Consider the following 21,312-nt stretch of genomic DNA (forward strand, 5'->3'; position numbering starts at 1 on the left):
ATTTAATAAATGGAAACCATAACATGGGTTACGCTCCTCCTAAGCGGGCCCTCCGCATCCTATCTCTGTCTTATCTCAAATGCCAATGGTTTGAATGTATCAATATATACATTGGAAATGACGTTCAATCAAATAAACCCATATCCCACTCACTTGGCCAGGCTTCAGAATCGTCCAGTGGGCAGTGCGCTCTACACTCCAAGTACCCTTTCTTTCAAATTTACCCCAAATTTTATATTTTACCCCTCTGAGTGTTGATTAATCACAATGAAATATTGTGACAGAGCACGGACTTGAGGTTACTAGAGTATTAAATAATCTAGGTCCTATTTAGGATTATATCTGCTGGCTAATAAGCTGAAAAATCGAAATGGCTAATATGCCATATAAATGAAGAATTGTCTAATATCCACTTTTTGGAAGCAAATTTTCCGAAATTTCAATCCCAACGTCATAGCTTTATATACGATATTTTCGTGATTCAATTGATGTATCTCCTAAAACATTTAAACCTCTGTTTACTCAGAATTTTGTTGTTGGCATATTAGCCATATCTTCGTGTATGGGCAGAGTGGGAATTTAATCTTTTTTCCTATTTGACACTCAAACCTTCGTGCCAAACACTGTCGAAGAGTAACTCCAGTTGGGCAGCCAATTAAAGGGTGATACGGTCAAAATTTGGTCAAGGGAAAACACGTGTAAATCGGTGAAATCGTTTATTTAAAAACGTGAACCAGTTCCTGATTGGCCGATTTCATGTGCGTAAGATAGAGATAGAGATAGATAAATATAGAGATAGAGATAGATAAAGATAGAGAAAGAGATAGAAATAAAAGAGGAAGAAGCCAATTGTCACCTCTTCCTCTTAGAGAAAAAGTAGAAGGGTTTGTGCTTAGGGGCACGAACGGAAGCTTGACGTAGGACCGCTAGTGGACGGAACAAATGTGAACATTTAGTTCTTTTAATTGATCAATCATCAATTATCTTAACTCTTTCCGTTTTTTATTTGTAAGCGTATCAAATTTGTAGTATTTATTTCATGTTTCATGTTTTTTAAGTTTTGTGCATGTTGGAATCAAAGTGTATTCAATTCACCCCTCACAGGATTTCCTTCCGAATTATATGAATGGGGCGGGGCGGAAAGTATCGTTTGTGCAGAATATGTAAAAAAGGCGGGACTTCGAGAGATTGAACTCGTGAGAGCTAATTTTTTCACAAATTTGATTTATTGGCTTTCTGGGGACTGAATATACACCCAAAGCGAATTATTCCCACTTCTCTCAAATTCTATATGGATTTTTAACACTTTCTACCAGCGTGTTCTGGAAAATGGTCGGACGTTGATTAATCTCACCAATACATTCGGGCCTACAATTCCACACCTTTTATAGAGACCAGGTTGAGCCTTGATAGCTAGCTGCTTGCGGGAACTGTTGCCCTTGACAAATGTCCAAATAATACTCTTAACAAATTTATGGTGGTCCTGAAAAGGACCGTTTTGTAGTGATGGTTGAGTAATGCTGAGCTGAGCACGACGAGCTACTGATTCCAATCCTAGACTTCTTCCTCCTTCTCAATGGTTGCTCATATGAGCTCTGCAGCTCGCTGCTTGCAGGCAGCCTTTCGTTATTGTTGTTGAGAGCACTACTGCTGCTGCTGCTGGACTGGACACCACCACTTACGGTGATTGAATGAGCACCGTTCAGTGGGACCGCATCGAATTCGATTTTTAAGTCTGTGTTAGGGAACGCGCTGTTTTCAGACATTCGGTGATAATTTTGAACACCATTGCAACAGTTGGACATTTGGTATTTTTCAATAGTGACCTATTGAAAATTAACTAAGTGTTCATTTTAGCAGATTGGTAGATAAATTTTCAATCGTTTGGCTTGTTTAGAATTAAAATCTATCTGCTATTGTTCGAAACCTGACCTCTTTTCGTAATGCTGTGCATTTTGGTTTTTTGAAATTGCGTGGATTCTATAGATCCTGTGGAGATCTATCTAGCCCTGATGTATGTGTTGGTAGAGGGAAAAATGTAAACTTTGCGGGAGACGATGTCTTAACACTCGAAAGTTTTGTGAAATATGAAGTAAAACAAATCCTAGCTAGTTCTGCATGATGATTTTGTTTGATTTTATTTATTTGTAAAGTTGCCGGGAAATACCAGCTGGCGATTTGTTTTTCATGATAACTCCTTACTTGAAAACAGGCAAAAACTCACAAACAGGCTGTTTTTTTTTATGGTATACAGTTTGATAATTCAATAATCAATAAATTATCTCAACATTTAGCGGCAATCCATTCATAAATTTTGGTAACATACAAAAAATTCTGCAATCCACATTAAATTTCATATGTAAGCGCCGATTGAAACAATCTTTTCGACGTCACTACAAGGGTGATTGATTAAACGAAAGAAACGAATCGTGCGGAATGAAAGCCGAGGAAAAACTAATTGCACCAATATATTCAGGCCTACAATTCTACACCTTCTATAGACAGGTTGAGCCTTGAAAGCTAGCTGCTTGCGGGAACTGATGACCTTGACCAATGTCCAAATAATACTCTTTAACAAATTTTTGGTGGCCCTGAAAAGGGCCATTTTGTAGTGATGGTTGAGTAATTATGAGCTGGGTGTACAACACGGATGAGGCTGTCGAGCTGTATGTCGTTTGAAGCGAGGGTGACACGCTTGGCATAGATGACCGACCCGCAGCGACTCACGAAGAGCTACTGATTCCGATCCATAACATAGCGGTGCAGCTTCTTCCTCCTTTGATGGTTGCTTATGTGGGCTCTGCAGCTCGCTGCTTGCAGGCAACCTTTCGTTGTTACTGGAGAACAATTTTCAACGCCACACGCCGAAAGCACTGCTACTGCTGCTACTGCTGCTACTAATTTCGACGACCGAACACCACCACACAGTGGTGTGGTCGTTGGGAGCGTGTGGTTCTGAATATGGCGATGAGTTTGCAAAATATTACGCAATTCCATCCTCCCTATTCGCACGCGCCCGAGCATCGGAGGCGAATGCCACTTCGACTTGTTTCGTCTACTTACTACTCTCTGACGTCTGTGCTGGGGAAGCAGCATATGCATGTAGGTAATTGGAAGATTTGTTAGTTAATTCGACGCTTTTGGACAATGCTGGACATTTACCAGTTTTTCAATAGTTTCTTGTTGAAAATCAACATTCGGAAGCATTGTTATCGATGCGTAGCCATATTTCTGATCGATTGGTGATAAAATTATTGAAATTGGACCAGGGGCAGCTGAATTATTAACGTTCAAAATCTTTCTTAATTTGTTACATGTTCCATTTTCGGTTTTCACAAAGTGTACCCCCATATAGAAATCAAAGACGTAGTCCTACGTCAAAAATCAAATTAAATTTCTTTTTCAAGTTCAATTAGTATAAAATTCAGGAAAAATATTCACTTAGGCTTCCGCTTTTCCAAATCCGAATTGCCGGGCCTTACGCTTGACCCCTGCCATCAGATTTTGTACAGCCACCTTGTCCACCTTCTTCGCCGCAGAAAGCCAGTTTGCCTTGAACTGCTGCTCGCCCTTACCAGTTTTTTTGGTCTTCTTTAGGTTCCGCTTGACAATAGCCCAGTATTTCTCAATTGGGCGGAGCTCTGGCGTGTTGGGAGGGTTCTTGTCCTTGGGAACCACCTGCACGTTGTTGGCGGCGTACCACTCCATGGCCTTTTTACCGTAATGGCAAGATGCCAAATCCGGCCAAAACAGTACGGAACAACCGTGTTTCTTCAGGAAAGGCAGCAGACGTTTATTCAAACACTCTTTCACGTAAATTTCTTGGTTGACAGTCCCGCAAGCTATGAAAATGCTGCTTTTGTACAAATGGCTTGCCAAACCAGATATTTCTTTGCGAACTTTGACAGTTTCATGTGCTTGAAAACATCTGCTACCTTTCCCCTTCCTTTTGCCGTATAAAACTCCTGTCCCGGAAGCTGCTTGTAGTCGGCTTTGGCGTAGGTCGTCCATTACCACGCAGTCAAACTTCGTCAGCATCGTCGTGTACAGCCTCCGGGATCGCGCTTTGGCCGTCGTATTTTGTTTATCATCGCGATTTGGAGTCACTACCTTCTTGTAAGTCGATAGTCAGGCTCGTTTTTTGGCTCGATGCACGGTTGTAGACGATACACCCAGCTTATTTGCGGCATCTCGGAGAGAGAGGTTAGGGTTTCGCTTGAAACTACCGGCAACTCTCTTTGTCGTCTCAGCGGCTTCCGGTTTTCGATTTCCCCCCGATCCAGACTTCCTGGCTGTCGACAAACGTTCCCCTAACACTTTAATTACATTTGTAACGGTTGATTTGGCAACTTTTAGCGATTTTGCCAACTTTGCGTGCGAGTAGCTCGGATTTTCGCGATGCGCGAGCAAAATTTTGATACGCTGCTCTTCTTGCTTGGACGGCATTTTGACAACTGAAGAGTGAATTCCAAAATCAAAATAGGAGCAACATTCTACACACACACACCTTCAAAATGAGGGGTGTTCAGGTTTTTTAAATGCAAAATTGAAAGAAATACGTTAAGTTGATATTGACCAAATTTTGACCGTATCACCCTTTAGTAAGAAAGCCGGACGATGACCGAGTGAAAATGGTTCGCGAAAGCGATCCAACAGGAACAAGAAGAAGAGACGCACAGCGGTCAAAGTGGATCGACCAAGGCGACCCGTCGCAGGCTACGAGTGGCGACGTGTGGCCATCGAATAGAGTGGAGACGATTTCTTCGGACAGCAGAGGACATCAAGGCAGCCTGATTGGTAAGGTAAGTGGTAAGTCTATCAAATCATCGATCACCTCTGAGTTGCAAACTCACTGATCCCATAAATGCCTGTAGGTATATATAGGTCTTTATTTATCCTCCTGACGATAGGTTAATGTTTTACCGAAGCCGGCTTTTTCGGTTTGGAAAATTTCACAACTTCCATGGGCATAGTATAGGATTGTAATTGCTACACAATTTACTAATACAGAAAGTTTGAAAGTTCGAATCGCTCGTTTGACAAATAGAATTGGGTTCTTTAATTTTGAAAAATATATCGGTTCGTTTTCTGAGCACAGCGATATTTTTTTCAAACCCACACACTTTCATCTCGATTTTCAAATCAAGATTTAAAGCAAAATAATAACTTCACCGTTTGACACTAAACTGACAAACTGACAGCTCGCTCCCATACAAAATGACACCGAGGGGCGCTAATAAGGTGATTTTTACAAATGTAATCGTACTTATTTAAAATAGTTCCACTGTACCAAAATTTATGAAATTTTGGGTTTGGGTTCCATTTTTAATGCAGATTACGAATATGCATTTACCTCAATACCCTTAAAGAACCCAATTGTGGACAAACGAAATGCTCCTGGGGCATGTCGGTTCGTCGGTGCTAATACTTTCAATCAAGCCGTAGTGCAATACTTGATTGTAGTGTTCGGAAAATCATTCTCAACTTTCATTCATTGAGCATCCCTGAGACTTGTCATTCTGCTCTGTGAGAGATAAGAGCTAACATTCTAATATTCTCGCTCTGTTCGTTCTAGAAAGAGCACTACATGCAGTATATTATTCACTACAGCTTTACTGTGCGTGTAGTTTTTGGAATGAACTGCGCGGTGAGATTAGATCACTCTACACTGGTGGGAACTATTGAGCGACATAAGAGCTGGAGAACACTCTGCAGTGAACTCACAGAAGCTCACTCCAAAGAACACTGGAGTGGGAGAACTGGTTGGTCCTCTGGATATAGAGCAAGTGCAGTTGCGAATGATTTGACGCTCCGTTTTAATTTTCTATTCGATATTCGTTGATGACTGTATTTGTGCCGGGAGACTATCCGTTAGTCCAACGATATTTCTTTTTTAGTTTTCACGACAGAAGCTCTCAAAAAGCATGCTCTCACACTTGGCTTGTCGCGTTCTCACCGTAAACGTGGTGAGTTGAAATGTATACATCCTCAAAGGAGGCAAAATATACGTACGCTAGAGCCGCATTTGGGTGAAAGGACATCTCAGTGAGAGAATAAAATCGTGAATCTGACAAACAAATCCCACGCTTGATAATATCATGAATTAACGCTTAAGAATTGTTCCACCTTAAATCTTATAAAAACCGCTCAAACGTCATTTGATAGCATGCTCACTAGACTGATGCAAAATTTGAAATTTTCGCTCCACAGTGCTCAAACGGTTTCAAATCAGGTCCTGATTAGCCTCCCAAAATTTAAACTCATTTGGTTAGCAACTGACTTGGCACAAACTATTCGAAGTTTATATGGAAATTACTATGGGAAAACCAAACTTTTTATTCATTGTCTTCTACCCATTTTCCATATTGCTTTTTCGAATATTTGTATAACTATTATTACGGGAAATTTTCTAAGCTACAACTTTGCGCAATATCGTTTTTCAGCCAAATGTCTAATTAAACTGTTATTAATTGTTTAAGAGATTGTTAATGTTATGGCATGATCAAGCAGCTGTTCTGTAGGCAACACTGTATTCTGCAGTGTGACATAGTAGCCATGATATTTGTGCTCTATTCTTCGCACCAGAAACACCAATGTTGACTGATGAACAGTTGAATGAGCATAATCATAAGACATCAGTGACTTGAATCATTCATAACTTTTGTTCCTTACATTTGAAAAGTGGTTTTGGACAAATTTGTAGCTGGAAAAATTTGCTACAATCCAAGTCAGTTTCTTACTAAAGAAGTTCAAATTTTGGGAGGCTAAGCAGGACCCAATTTGGAACCGTTTAAGCACTGTGGAGCGAAAATTTCAAATTTAGCATCAGTCTTATGATCATGCATGTTGTGTTAGATTTCGATGCAAAAACAACAGTTATAAAAATCAATTTCGCCAAAATAATAAGCATTACATTTTTGAACCTGAAAACTCATCGGTGCTTTTGCGATGTTGAATTCTGTAAAATTCATAGGCGAATAAACTCACGCATGAGATTTGAGTTTTTGAGTTTTTCCGAAGTTGATTGACGCGAATTTAGTAAATTTTAAAATGATCGGCTCAATTTAGGTGGATAAATCCTACAGAGGAAATAGGAACGAAAGGGAAAATAAACTTAGCTGAGCATTGCTACGCGTTATTTGGAACAGACGGCACCACATTGAACGGAGAGGAATTTGATATTTTTTACTAAATGTACTTTTCAACACCACTTATGTACCTTCAAATTAACACTTTAAAAAAACGAAGTTGTACATTTATAATATTTTTACAAGAACGAAAACGATGCAGCAAAACAAAAACACGTTATATTCGAAACGCAGCCTACTTGGATTCCCTATGCTTTCTGTCTCTAGTTCCGTTTTCTTTAACATCCGCTGTGCTCTATTCATGCTTAATACCCCGTACAGACTATAGGCCCAAGCGCAATGACATCGGAAGCGGAACGGCAGCGGCAGCGGAAAAGCCCGATCTGAGTAAGCCTACTTGTCGGATTGAAAACTAGTTAGAATTAAAACGACTTGGGTTAGGCTTCTTGATGTAATTTGTGACAACTGTCAAACTTTCCGTTTCCGTTTCGCTTCCGCCCACATTGCGTTTGGGCCTTATGGCTTATATCATGTAATATAGGCTGTCTTGCAATGAGCACTCATACATCTAGTTTTCACTGGAAATCCTGTGTATGAGTGCTTCCTGCAAGACAGCCTATATTAGTCTTGCAATGTATGCGTGCTCATTGCAAGACAGCCTATATTACATGATATAAACCATAGCCTGTACGGGGTATAAGAGTATCATAAATGCCCAATAGGTCGTCGCCGTCACTCATTGCCAATATTTTCCTGAAGGAGGTGCTAGCAGCTGAGAAATTCTCGCTGAATCCGACCCACTTTTTGTACGAGGTTCTCAAAAACCAATTTTTTTTTGCACCCATTCAGAAGTTCTAGTTATAAAACGAGAAAAAAACGATCAGTTAAGGTCAAATTGATGGACCCCTCTGTAACTAAGAGCTCAATCAGTTTTCGAGATTGTTCATTTTTTGCGTTTTCTTGGTTCAATAAAATCACTACATCTTTAAAAATTCTAAAGAAACCCCTTAATGTTTATGCATTATTGAAGAGCGGAAAGTTAGGGCTTCCATTTGGCATGTTTAAAAAATATTTATCATAAAATGTGGTTATCATCACTGACCACACTGGTGGTCACGAAACTGTCCTCTGGGAGATCCGGAACATCCATAAAAGAAATATCGATCTTCGTATGCTCATCTTTTAAAAGTTGCGCACCAAAATGCAAAAAGGCATTTTCGGATGCCAATCTGGATAACTAGATTACATATTTTAGCTTGTGAATCTATCAAGCTCGGTTGGTCGAATTTAATATGGTAGATCTATTAACGGTAGATCTAATAAAAATTTGAAACCTTTAAGAAGTTCTGATTGATAGAAATGCGGGGAAGTTAAAAGACCTTTGTCCCGAACAACGCGATGGTCCGAGATACCACTGCACAAGCGACACAGAACAAGCAGAAATCTAAATCTATTGTACCCACACGCCGCACAGAATTGTAGGTACATCTAAACTCCACACAGCAGGAAAACACAAACATCACGTAGGAATATCCTCACGGCACGATCACTCTCGATCGAGTCGGTAGGTATAAAAGTACCGGCACCAAACTTTACCTATATCAGTACAAATCGAACCATTGTACGAATAACACCCGTTCAATATATGTGCAATCTAACGCCGCGAATTCATTTCTTTTTCTCCTGACCGAAGCCAATCACACAACCAACCAATCAGTCTCTTTCAAGACTTAAAGAGTTTAACTTTCTGTGGCTAAAACCCCTGAACCAGTGACCATTTCCGGATAGTTCGCTCAGCCGTTTCCAGGCGTTGGAGCTCATCGAAGAGGATTCCCAGTGCGTGGACAATAGACTGATGCAAAATTTGAATTTTTCGCTCCACAGTGCTTAAATGGTTTCAAAACGGGTCCTGATTAGCCTTCCAAAGTTACAACTCATTTGGTTAGAAACAGACTTCGCACAAGCCATTTGAAGTTTACATGTAAATTACTATGGGAAATCTCAACTTTTTGTTCATTGCCTTCTATTTTTTTACATATTGAGCTGCGAAACAGTTCGATAGCCATTCTTATAGAAAATTTTCTCAGCTACAACTTTGCTGAAGATTGTTTCTATGTAAAACGAGACAGGAAAAAGTTATTAATTATTTAAGAGATTGGTAAACTTATGACATGATCAAGCAGCTGCTCTGTAGGCAACACTGTATTTTGCAGTGTGACATAGTAGCCATGATTTTTGTGTCCTATTCAACGCCCCAGAAACACAAATGTTGCCTGCTAAGCAGTTGATTGAGCATGATCATAAGACATCAGCGCATTGAACCATTGATAACTTTCGATCCTTGCATTTAATCAAAAAGTGGTTTTGAGCAAAGTTGTAGCTGGGAAAATTTCCTACAAGTACAGTTGAAAGGTTTTGAAGCAGACAGATATGGTGAATTATTAGATAGACATGAACAAAAATCTTGGTTTTACCATAGTAATTCCCATACAAACTTCAAATGGTTTGTGCCATCTTAGTTTCTCACCAAATGGGTTCACATTTTGAGAGGTTAGTCAGGATCCGATTTGGAATCGTTTAAGTATTGTGGAGCGAAAATTTCAAATTTTGCATCACGCTAGTGGACAACCTTTAAGAGTAAGTTTCGACAGCTCCAGGGCAATCTAATAGATTTCAGGAAAATTTACTTCAGCGAAGATCAAGAGCTTCAGGGCAGTTCCATTAAATTCAGGAAATTTTAAGCTTAATGTCCTATGAGTAAGTTACGGGAACTTCGGATAAGTTCTGAAAATGTTAGGACATTTCCATGTATATCAGGAAAACTGTGAAAACTTGAGCGACGTTCATAAAACTTTATGGCAGTTCCATTTATTTCAGTAAATATAGGAAACCGTCATGAAGTTCCGAAAATTTAAGGATAGTTAACAGAAGATCCATGTTTAAAGGTAAGTTTAAAGATCTTCTGAGCATTTCCATTAATTTCTGAACAATTCGAGCAACATCATCAGGAAAACATAAGGGAAGTTCCGTAAACTTCAGCAAACAATAGAGATCTTCAGGAGAGTCTGAGGAATGAAAAGAAGTACTGAGAATTTCAGAAAGTTTCATAGACAAACTGCGGCAACAAAAATTTTTTGAAATTTTTTGTGAACTTCAGGCAAACTTCAGGATTTATAAAGTGGTTCCAAAAGCTTCAGGAAACTGCAGGACCTTTTAAGAAAGTTTGAGAACTTTAGGGAAGTCATAATAATTTCAGAGATGTGGAGATAACTTGAGGGAATTGACATTTTAAAGAACTTCCAAGTTCCTCAAATAAGTTAAACTAGAGAGCTTTAGGGAATTTCAGAGATATTAAAGGCCCTTCCAATAGCTTCATAACTTCGAGAAATTTAAGAAATTCCAGACATTCAGGGATGTTCGAAGATTTGTATGCGTAAGCTCCGATAAATTCCAGTCAATTCAATAAAATTCAGAAAAACTTCGAGAATTTTTTTTAACAGTTCTATTTAGTTCAGGGTAGCACCACGAACTTCAATAGAATTGAGAGTACTTCAGGAATAGATAAAAAAATAAATAAATAAATAAATAAACTAATTTCATGGAAATTGAAGAATGTTTAAGCAGTTCCAAGAAACTCAGGGAATTTCCGAAACTTCATCAAAGTACCAAGACCTATATTTAAATTTCAGAAACATAATGAGCATCAGGAAAATGTAAGATCATTTTAAGGAAGTTCCATGGTATTCAATGCAGTTTAAAGAACTGAAAAAATGCAGAAGCTTCAGCGACGTTCAGATTATGTTCAAGAAAATCGCGAGATCTTTTAAAATGTTCAGATATCTTCAAGAACGTCTAGAGATCTCGAGAGAAGTATATAGATTTTTTGGTAGTTTCATTATGTTTTGGGAAGTTCCCGGAACTTCGTTGATGGTTAGAGATCTTCATATCAGTTTCATTTATTTAAGGAAAGTTTCAGGATATTTCAAGAAATTCTGGGATGTTTCAATAATTTCATGAATTTTCGATGCTTCAGAAACAATGCGAGACCATCAGATTTTTTTTAAATATGATTAAAATTTCCGGAACAATAGAAGAAAATAATGAACTTCAGGAAAGATTCAAAACCTCAGGGAAGTCCAAATAAAACTAGGATTTTTACGCGAATTGACTACTTTTGTGGATGTTCAAAATCTTCCAGAGAATCACAAGACCACCTGATTGCATATGTTAGTTATTCATCCTAATTCATACATGTAGCTTCAGAATAAGTGAATCGTGAAGCTCTTGAATCTTTTTTATGACTTTTACGCATAGTCCGGACCTCCCGTAAGACCGTACTGGTTGCAAATCCAAATTCATTCATGCAGCATAACAAACAAGTTGAATAAAAAAAACTAGATAATATTTTACTAATTTTCCACATTTATGGATGTTCCGGGTCTTCCAGCGGAATGCTTTCCACATCGGGTGCTCTTGCTGGAAGTTTCAAAAACCTCAACCTGGTTCTATTAGCTTCAGAAAAACTACAGGAACTTTGAAGAAGTTCCTAAAATTTCCGAAAACTTCACCGGTGTCGAGAAAACTTCAAAAATATAGAAAACTGGAGGAAAATTGTGAAAACTTTTAAGAAGTTCTAAGTGCCTCAGAAAAGCTAGATCTAGAGATCTTTGAGAAATTTCAGAGATCTTAAGGGCGCAGTTACCGTTACTTTTTTTTCCCTTGATTTGTTTTCCGTCGATCTTGTTTTCCGTACTGAGTACCAATGCTCCCGACGCCAGGAAGGCAGCTCTCTTACGTGGACCCTACCTATCGACCCATCAACTTATGTACCGGGAACCAACGGCTTTACTTCCCTTATGCCTTAGAATATCCTAGGGGTGCCGACTGGGATTGAACCCAGGACCTTTGGAGTGAGCGGCAATCACGCTTAACACTACACCACCGTCGCCGCTGGTTACCATGACTTTAATCCAGCATTTTTAGCAGTTTAAAGATATATAAGCGTGAGTTTAGACACCATCAGGATAATTCCATGATGTGCTGCAACAAAATCGAGAACCCTTCAGATGATCCAAGAACTTCAGGAAATTACAGAGACCTTCATAGAACTTATGAAAACTTCAGAAATATTTCAGATACTTCACAGAAGTCCTGAGAATTTCAGGGAAGTTTAAAGGTGTTAACGAGAATTGTATTTATTTTATAGTAGAACCGAGATCTTCAACAGTATTGAGAGCTTCAGGGAAGCTCCGAGAACATCAAGATAGATCAGAGAATCATAAGGCAGTTCAAATAATTCAAAGGATATTGCAAAAACTCAGGGAATTTCCAGAAACTTCAGCAAAGCTCCGAAAGAATTTTTGGAACGCAATAAAAATAATATGAACATCTGGAAAATGCGAGAGTATTTCAAATGTGTTATAGGGGAAATGGCTCTAATGTTGACCTATGGATCTTTTCAGGGGGGGTCCAGTTTCATTAGTTTCCAACAATTAGCGATTAAGAAGTTCCCAGATCTTCAGAGAACTTAAGAGTTGTTAAGAAAATTATTGAGATCTTCATATCAGTTCGGATGTTCACGGAAGATCAGTTCATTTACATTCAGGGCAGTACAACAACCTTCATGACAACTACAAAAACTTAAGGCAAGGATCTTCAAGAAAGAACAAGGAGCCTCAGAACAGTTCCATTAACATTAGAGAAATTACATACATTTTAAAGAAATTTCGAGAACTTCAGTTAATTTCTGAAGCTTTAGAGAAGATCCATGATTGTTATAAAAATTGAGAATGCTTTAGGAGTCCGAAAAAATTTAGGACTTAAAAAATCGATGAGAAGTATTGTGAGCATCAGACTAGTTTCTCAAAAAACTTCAATCCAGTTTCATTACTTTAGGAAAATTTCGGCAACTTTCAAGTAGTTCTAAACAACAGGCGCCGGTGGTGTAGTGGTAAGCGTGATTACCTCTCACCCCAGCAGGCATTACGTCTCTGATCACGCCTTCCTTCGGATGGGAAGTAAAGCCATTGGTCCCCGGTTCATGAGTTGATGGGTCGATAGGTACGGTCCAGGTGTGGGAGCTGCCTTCCTGGTGTCGGTAGCATTGGTGCTCAGCACGGAAAACAAGATCAACGGAAAACAAATTAAGAAAAAAAAAGAAGTAGCTCTAAATATCTCAGAATAGTCCATTCCAATTCAACGGAGATTTCACATGAAAATTCACTTGGAGTTTTCCTCAGCATTCGCTTTGTATTCTGCCGATACTCTCTGTGAAAGCCCGCCAAGCTTTACGCCCTACAGACTGCCGTCGAAACAGGACGATGCCCGTGTTTGTAAGTTGAGGTGCTGATGCTGCCGTTATACGAAAGGGATGATTGTGTTCAACCATTTTAAATCTGAGCGAGGGGTAAGACGATAGGTGAATTGAACAACGAATACTTATAACTCATTAAGGCCACACCCCACAATCTAATGGAATTATTCTTGAAATCCACTTGAAACGCTTCTATGAATTCTCTAAAAAATGTCACCAGAATACTTCATTCCAAGAAATTTCGTAGGAATTATCTACCAAATTCATTTTTTTTTAAATTTTGTTCGGAAAGACCTTAACATTCTCCTCAGTGAGACACCCTTTGGCAAGATTCATAGAATTTTCATTGAATTAATTTCTGATTTCTACTTGAAATTCATCATCAAATACATTGAAAGTCTCCTAAGAATGAATTTTTATTTCTCCTCGTAAATTGGAAAGAATTTCCTCATAATTGTTTGGCAAACTCTCATAGAAATCTTTTGTGAAATACATTGAAGATCTCCCGGAGTTTTTCTCATATTTAATTGTAATCCTCCTTTAAGCATCCCCAAAGTATGCTCCAATAATGTCCAAGTACTTATGCTCCGGATTCGTTTTCTCTCACAAACTTCATGGAGTTATCCTCAGAATGTCCTTGGAATGTTCCTCTGAAGTTCACAGAACTTCTACTCCTCAAACATTACCAAGAGTTTTGAGTAAAATTTACGTTTCGGATTTTCTTGAAATTTTACTCAAAACTATCCCAGGCTTCACATTAAATCTAAAATTTCTCAAAACTACCTTGGAAGCAGATTGCACTTGATGTTTTTCTCGGAGATTTTTTTCCCTGAACTTCCTTAGAAAGAGGTCCTTGGAAATTATAATGAAATTCCAAGAGCCTTTAAAACTGTGCAAAGAATTTGACTGCAGATTCTTGAAATTTTAGGTTCAGTATTATAACTTTTATGTTCAGAATTTAAAACTTGTTCAAATTTAAAATTTGTGGGAAATATGCATACTCCATAAGTTCAATGGATGAATGAAAATAATGAGTAAAATTAATTGTTTATATTTTAAAATGTATTATTTTCTTGAAAATTTCCCCTAGTAAGAAAATTATCCATGCCTTATTGAGTTTCGGTACAGTTCAATCTGTTGATCTTTCGAGATCCAGAGCACTTGCCCGCCACCGAAGGGCGTCTCTCACGTTTAATCGCCGAATTCAGCAATACAACTGAAACGTCAATGTCACCCCGTTACTCCCTTCCAATTTGGTTGATAATTGTAGTCCTTAACCTTGAGTAAGCCACGGCCCCGTTCTACTGATTGATTATTATGGTCCGACATCCCTCAGGATTGCACCTGCATCACAATGTTACGCCAATTCACTCGGCCGTGCTTGCCTCCAATTTCTCAACCGTCCCACACTTCCAAGATCCTGCTCCACTTGGTCTTACCACCTTGCTCGCTGTGCTCCTCTTCGTCTTGTACCGGCCGGATTCGAGGCAAACACAATTTTTGCGGGATTGTTGTCCGGCATTCTTAAAACGTGTTCCGCCCATCGTATCCGTCCAGCTTTCGCAACTTTTTGGATACAGGGTCCGCCATAGAGTTGCGCCAGCTCGTGGTTCATCCTTCGCCTCCATACACCGTTCTCACATACCCCGCCAAAGATGGTCCTAAGCACTCGTCGTTCGAAAACACCCTGTGCTTGCAGGTCCTCCTCGAGCATCGTCCACGTCTCGTGCCCGTAGAGAACTACATGGTACATTTAGAACGGAGGTGAAGTTCACCCGACCTCAGGGTCTTGTGGAGCCCGTTGTAAGCACGACTTCCGGCAATAATATGCCGACGAATTTCTCTGCTGAAGTTGTTATCCAACGTCATCAATGATCCGAGGTACACAAATTCTAGATAGAGCTGGAATTAGGGCGTAACAGCTTTTGTAAACAATGACTTCTATCGATGATTTTTAGGAACTAATGGCACACCCACGAAGACCAACATAAGTATCCGATAGGGAAAGTCTTTCCATACCAGATGAGGAGGTTGGTTAGAAATCATCGATTGAAGTCATTGTTTACGAAAGCTGTTAGGCCCTAATTCCAGCTCTATCTAGAATTCATCCACCACCTCGAACTCATCTCCGTCGATTGTCACGCTTCTGCCTATGCGAGCCTTATCCCGCTCGGTTCCTCCAGCTAACAGATACTTTGTCTTCGACGTATTCACCTTTAATCCAACCTTCTCTGCTTCACGTTTCAGCCTGGTGTACTTCTCCGCCACGGCCTGAAACGTTCTTCTGACAATGTCCACGTCGTCAGCGAAGCAGATGAACTGGCTGGACTTATTGAAGATCGTACCCCGCACGTTTCATAACACCTTCTAGCGCAATGTTGAACAGGAGGTAGGAAAGACCATCGCCTTGTCGAAGTCCTTTGCGTGTTTCAAACGAGTTCGATAACGCACCCGATATCTTCACGCAGCACTGTACACCATCCATCGTAGCCCTGATCAGTCTGGTCAGCTTCCCGGGAAAACCGTTCTCGTCCATAATCTACCATATCTCTTCACGGTCAATAGTATCATAACTTGATATTCACGACACTTTTGGAGGATCTGCCGCAACGTAAAGATTTAAGAATAGTGATCGCTCGATAGTTCTCACATTCTAGTTTGTCGTCTTTTTTATATACTGGGCATATTACTCCCTCTTTCCACTCCTCCGGTAGCTGTTCTGTATCCCAGATCCTGACTATCAGTCGGTGCAGACAAGTGGCCAACTTATCCGGACCCATTTTGATAAGTTCCGCTGCGATACCATCTTTCCCAGCTGCTTTGTTGCTCTTAAGCTGTCGGATAGCATCCTTAACTTCACCTATCCTGGGAGCTGGCATGTCCCCCTCATGCGCTGTACCGACGAAGCCATTCCTCCTGCTACCTTGGTCCTCCGCCTCTACCCGCCCCGCTACTAGCTTTAGCTATTATAAATATTGATAAACACCCATTGAAGTACGGCTCCGCAAAGCTACCCTAATTGAACATAGTGAAATATATGTATTATAAAAAAACTAATAAGTCAATGCGCCAAAACTTAAATATTCAATTCCAGCACTTGAAAGCTACAGGTCTTCACCAGCGTTGCCTGGTGGCCTCACAACTGAATACCGAATGCTAAGCTCCCTCTTCGATGTAATCAGAAGCTGATATGAACATAAATGTCAGATCATTTAGTAAGTAGAGGTGGGTCGGTCCTACAATACGGAAGGGCGGAAACGAAATCTACAACTTACTCCAACTTCTAGAAATAGTTAGATAATTGTCAAATTAAAATTTACATTTAAAATTTAGGTTCTTCACAAAACCGACAAAAATCTCCAAGTTCAGCGCAGTGCTTGTTGCGTGTCTGCCGGACATCAGAGTCGCGAGGGAGAAAGATTGCACATCACATCACACCAGCAGCAGCAGACGATGAACGGGGATAGGCTAATGAAGTGGATGGCATTCGATGAAGTTGGGAATGGCAGAGAGAAAGAAGCGGCAGAGGCACGTTGAAAACAAAATACTTTCCATTCCACTGATTTCATTTGTCGTCTGCTGTTGGCCGTGAGCAGATCGCTTGGCGCTTCACCAGGAGTGGGTTAAAGTCAGTCGAGCCTCCAGAAAACCAAAACAAAAACAAACCCACGGGATCGCTTTCTTTACCACTGATATGGAAGAGGTTTAAAACCTCCGACGTCTGTTTGCTAACATCAGTGTGTTCGGCATAGTGACTTTGTGAGTGATAATTGATTGTGTGCATGAAATGCAACGTGTAAATAGTTGTTTTACATGTGGACTGCCATCTACAGATTGCACTCGGCTGTGAACAACGGATTGTAGTGTTTAGTACCTGCCAGTTGTTGTGTGTTCATTTTGTTCAACATAAGCTACAAGCGTTCGACATAGCATCTTTTCAATGGTACATTGCATTTTCAATTAACAAGGCTATTTGGAACAGTTAAAGCCCATCTGCTGTGCAGCCGGATCCACCCAGGTAGGTGTTAAGTAGCCATCCCGGCAGAATAATGGAGTTGAAATGAGGAGAAACTTAGTGCTGTATTTGTATAGTGTCACGTTTTTGGGTTATACTGCGGGACTCGTTGGATGTAGGTAGCAACTACAAAACAAAAAATCAGTCTGTCCATAACCAGTTTTGAATTTTGTTTTATTTGTTGTCTGCTATCAAGTGATGTGAAACACATTTTTGCATATGAATGAGTGGAACGCAAATAGAAAGAGATTTTACGACAATCGAAAGAAGCGCTTAATGGGATACTTTTAAACGGCTGGATTAGCGTCAAACGGTCGTTCAATTTCATATCGCTCGGACCAGAGAGCCATAAATTGGCCATCGGAGAAGCAGTAATAAAACGGTAACTCGGAAAAAAGTGAAACCATGGAGACGAGCAATAATGCAATGTGCTTTACATTTCTGAGCGAAGAGGGAAAAACACGCAAACTTAGATAAGAAAGATGAGGAAGTTGCAAGTGTTGGCAAGGCAGCACAAAAAAAAACAAACTTTGATGTAGGAGCCTACTGCAGTGAGGGTACATCGATTTTCCTCCACTATTGAAAAGTGAAGCGGGGACGAACTGGGGACAATCAAAGACTGCAAAGTGGTGCTTTTGTGGGCGCTAAACGTGTTGCAAATTGCTTGAAAGTGAAGTAAGAGGTAAATTTGAATGGGTTTTACCTCTAAATAAACGAGTTTGAAGCGGAAGGATGAAATGGGAACAGTTCTGTGAAAAATGCCTGCTTGTAAGATTTGAGCTTCTAAGATTGTTCAGAGTTGCTTATAGTGCTGGTCCGTCCTCCCAAGCAATAATGTCATGCTTTAACGTGGCCCATTTGGTAATGGACCAACATCATTTGGGTCTATTTCGAATTTTGTAGCGAGTACCATATTTTTAATTGCATTTTGAACAATATTTTCATTTGTCACAAGTTTCGAATAAACCTTATAAATAATTTTTGAACGCCCCCTCAACAGGCGCGTGAATTCCATTACCATGCAATGATTTCGAGAGTGAATTAGTAGCCTACCACTTGGCATAATAAACAATAAATGAGTCTAGTTCAGTAGTGAGTTCCTGGGTGGTATTCATCCCCGTTTTGCTGCAAATAGGCGGTAGGTTCGAGATGGGAAATGACAGGTGGGCAGGAACTCACGGTCTCCCAGTGTTGGTGAGTTCTTTGCCGTTAATGTTGACGAAAAGTTCACTATTTTGCTATACAGAAATTCAAAACAAACATTTTTATCTGCGGATTTGGACAGTTTTTGACCTGTTTCATACGACCGGAAGGTGTATGCTGGTTACAAATGCCGTGCCAAACTGATTTCCTACGCAATTAATCAATCTTTGATGTGAATTTCGCTAATAAGCACGAGGAGCATTTCTTTTAGCAAAACTTGCCATAACAAAATGGGCGGTTCATTTTAGTAAACAAACTAACACTTCTTCCGACTGTGTCACCTCTCTTACTCGCCTAGCGGTAGGTTGCTCGATCGTCGCCTTAGCGTGTACGTACATCGACCCGGTACAAATCCTTTGAAGATTTGTTGACCTTTTTCTGATTTTATTTCCTATCCTTAAGCGCCCATTACATATGTCAATATATTGACAAACATCGTATTGTCAATTTTCCTTACAATATAATCAATATATAAATATTGACAACATTAATGACAATACACTAAAGCGTTTGTTGCTCAGGTCAATAAATTGACATACTGACAATATTATTGAAAGATAATATTGATGACGATGGTTTGATGACGAGTATTGTTGAAAACTGATTTTCATTTCACTTTCTCAATATTCTTCCCCTACCCAAGAGGAGGGAGAACGTACGTCATTTATACCGACTGACTCACAATGCACCTTCACGCATGCAGTGTTGGCATTTTGTTTAAATCTTCGTGTGTGATATAAAATGGATATCAAACTAAATAAAAAAAAGTTTCCTTTTACAGTCGCCAATCACTACCCAGGCTTCGTCTATATCGATGTTCATTTTCTACAAAATCACAAGCATAATCATGTAATTTTGTTTTTTTTTACTTTAAAATAAAATTAATACTATCTGCGTTTCACATGCCTACACGTAACGCAAATTCAATAATATATGCAAGTTTTTCCTTTAGGGATGTTTACCAAAACATCAGCATAATAGTTTATTTATGGAAAACTGCATACCATGAACGTGGGTTATTCAACACGAGTGGTAATTCCACGCAGTCGACAATCGATTTGATTCAATTCCTTTAATTTGTTATCATGTTGTCCTGTGTATTTTCTGTGTCCTGTCAAAAAGTTACAACATTTGATATTAGCGTTGACGGAACCGTCGAGAAATCATATCTTCTAACAAACATTGACAGTTTCTTATTGGAACTTTCAGTGGAGTGAAAGGATAGTACCAACTAGAAATGCTCAGAGGGTGTGATAGGGGTCGAAAACAAAATACAATACGGCAGCAAGGATTTGTTCCTTAATTATCTTGCAACCATTGCTAGAAGCTAGCATTTCAAATGACTTTTATTTTTGATTCGATTTGCATGCAAAATAATAATTGATTGCATCGCAATATTTTGCACATTTCTTGGTGCCATTCATTAACCAACGAAGGTCATTTTGTATTGTTTTTGGTTCCAAAACCTAGTTAAATCTGAGAAGCACACAAAACATAAAGGGGATTGAATTTCTATTCGATTGCAATACTTTCAAATTTATTCTAGAAAGAATAAGAAATCCTCGGAAAAATTCTAATGGGAATGTTCGATTGGCTCAGATTTTGACAGTTCATTTGGCTCAAAACATTCTCTCCGCCCATCTCTTCCTCTGAGTATTTCTAGTACCAACCAATTCAACAATTTTGAAATTTATTACGAAATTGTACGGACCTATTTAAAACCGTTCAATGATAATGTGTCGATTTTATTGATTTCTTACGAGTGATGGTGGTGCGAGTGATGGTAATTTGAAATTTTACCGACTTTTTCAGTAGTTCAAAAACCGGGTAAAATTTTACCGACTCAGGTTATCCGAATTCAGTGTGTAGTTAGTATTTTCCACACTCAAAAAATAAATCACATTTCCAATGGAAAATATCCATTAGAATTTCACTTAACTTTCATGTGATCTCATAATTGGGAATCGCATCACAAAACCACATGAACCTTATGTGTCCAATGAAGTTTATGTGATTTGTCATATACAATTCATGTGATCGTATGAACGTTATTTGAATTTCAGATAAAAATCATTAAATTTGTTATTGGAAAAATATCATGTGCGAAACTATATGAAAACTTTTTCAGTGCATAGGTCCAGTAACGACGTTTTTCTTTTGACCCGCTGATCCATGTTTCTTGTGTGGGGAAATTAAGACAAGTAATATTGACTTTAATACATTGAGGTTAAAAGGCTTCAAACGTATTGCCATTGATGTTGTCAATATTCGTATATTGATGATATTGATAGAATTGACTGTTTTTTTTGTCAATATATTCTGAGTATTGACAAAGTGAAATGAAAATCAGCTTTTCGTCAATACTTGTCATCAATCATCATCATCAATATCACCTTTTCAATAATATTGTCAGTATGTCAATTTATTGTCAATATATTGACATGTGTAATGGGCGCTTTAAATGCTTGGGCCGAACAGTCAGTTGCATGAATAAAGCTGTTCGTTAAAATTAGATGCCGATAGCAAGAGATGCAATTGACGAGAGAGTGAGGATAATTTTCGGAATATCACAAAAATCTAACTTCGTTAGATTTGCTTGATTTTCGGTGCCGAAGATTGCGATAATGTGGCTAATCTGAGGATTTGCAAGACTGCCTCGTTTACTTTGTTCAGATCAGTGGAAGAGGCAGGAG

General features: G+C 39.2%; 1 protein-coding gene across 1 annotated transcript in view; it reads left to right on the forward strand.

Moving 5' to 3' along the window:
* The first annotated feature begins 16,945 nt into the window (after positions 1-16,945).
* The window catches only part of yellow-b, a 75,589-nt gene continuing 71,222 nt past the window's right edge, over positions 16,946-21,312 (forward strand). Inside the window, exon 1 of the mRNA XM_065234257.1 lies at positions 16,946-17,419. The gene's annotated coding sequence lies outside the window, so the exon portion shown is untranslated. The remainder of the gene's footprint in view (positions 17,420-21,312) is intronic.

The sequence above is a fragment of the Ochlerotatus camptorhynchus genome, unplaced genomic scaffold, assembly GCF_037179485.1.
Source record: "Ochlerotatus camptorhynchus isolate MF236.1 unplaced genomic scaffold, CSIRO-AGI_Acam_v1.1 ptg000432l, whole genome shotgun sequence".
In the NCBI taxonomy this organism is placed as follows: Eukaryota; Metazoa; Arthropoda; class Insecta; order Diptera; family Culicidae; genus Ochlerotatus; species Ochlerotatus camptorhynchus.